Below are 1,510 nucleotides of genomic sequence, written 5' to 3'. Positions count from 1 at the left end.
AGTAGGCGTGGAACGGAGAGGCGGAGGTGGGGAAGGTAGCAAGGTTTCGAAGGGGGTGTCGGGGGTTGTAAGAAGGGATAGATAACAAATCAACAAATTGAGGTAATTAAATCAACATCAGGTCAAACCAAACAAAACAGGATGTAGTAATGTATCATACGTTAAGAAAAAAAACAACCTCTTAGGTCACCCTATTCATCCATTTGTTCATCCTGTACCAGATCTGCGACAGACATCGACGATCATGGTTCTCCATTCATTCCTTTGCTCGGATGCTCTTAAAAAAGCTACGTTTCCCTGATCTTTCCTCGTTACCCATTTGTTTAGGTTCCCTAAGTAGGTTGCTCTGAGCCTACCCCTGCCTCGTTTGCCTTCGATTTTGCCAGTGAGAGCTAGATGTTCAAGGCTTTTATGTCTAAGCAGGTGTCCCAAAAACTGCATTTGTCGTTTCCTGATTGTTTTTAAAAGTGAGCGTCCCACGTGGGCTTCATCAAACACTACCTCATTTGATTTCTTTTCCTTCCACGATATTCTCCACAGTCTCCTACAAACCCATATTTCTGTTGCTTCTATTTTATTTTCACTGTCTTTAGTGATTGCCTAGCATTCACAGTCATATAGAAGAGTTGACCTTACATAGCATTACAGAACGTTCATTTTGGTAGTCATTGAGATTGGGGCTCTCGTGGCCTAAAGGTTAAGGTGTTCGCCTCTCATTCAAAGATCCCGGGTTCGAATCCGAGTAGCGACGGAAAAAAATTATGTTCTAAAATTGTCTCCTTTCACGACCTTTCCTGCTCTCTAGCAATGCTCTGTCGTCGGCTTTCGTCTCCTCTTTCTCCCCTCACTCCTTTTGCCCCTCCTTTGGGCTCCTGACTCTTTCTGCTGCTACTCCTTGGCTCCTTCTTACTGCTGTCTTTCAGCCATACCCCTGATCTTCTGGTAGAAAAGATCTACATCTAGCATTCTCGGACAAGGGCGAAAAATCTGGGAGGGCCCGTCTGCAAGTTGCGCCCGTTAAAGATCCCTTGGTGGTCTAAAATCGATTAAAGTAGGCTTCGGCCGCCACCCGGGTAAAATTCAAAATTTCCAACCAACTGAAAAAGTTTAATGTGTACCGCGCGCTCATATGACCTTATGCAGTTGCGAGCGCCGTAAAACACTTACCAAAAAACAAAAAAAAAGAAAAGAAAAGTCAAAGAGATGTTTCTGTTTTTCAGATTTCGGCTCATTTTATTGAAACTAGCCTGAGCAATTGCAATTCTCCGTTTTAATTCTGTGGAACATCAGATGTTATTATTTAACTAAATACCCTAGATGTCTAAACTGTTGGACTTGTTTGATCTTTTCGCTTTTGCTAATGAGATTACAAAAAGGATTTGCTGCTTTTTTATGTTATCATGCATTCTGTTTTCTTTACATTCAATACTAATCCTTTACGTTCACTTTCTTTGACAACAGTATCTAGAAGCCATGCCTGTGGCGGTCCCGCGGGGAGTTCAGAGCTGGA

Source organism: Aplysia californica, unplaced genomic scaffold, assembly GCF_000002075.1.
Source record: "Aplysia californica isolate F4 #8 unplaced genomic scaffold, AplCal3.0 scaffold00065, whole genome shotgun sequence".
NCBI lineage: Eukaryota > Metazoa > Mollusca > Gastropoda > Aplysiida > Aplysiidae > Aplysia > Aplysia californica.
The sequence above is the reverse complement of the archived record's forward strand: the minus strand, read 5'-3'. Positions refer to the sequence as shown.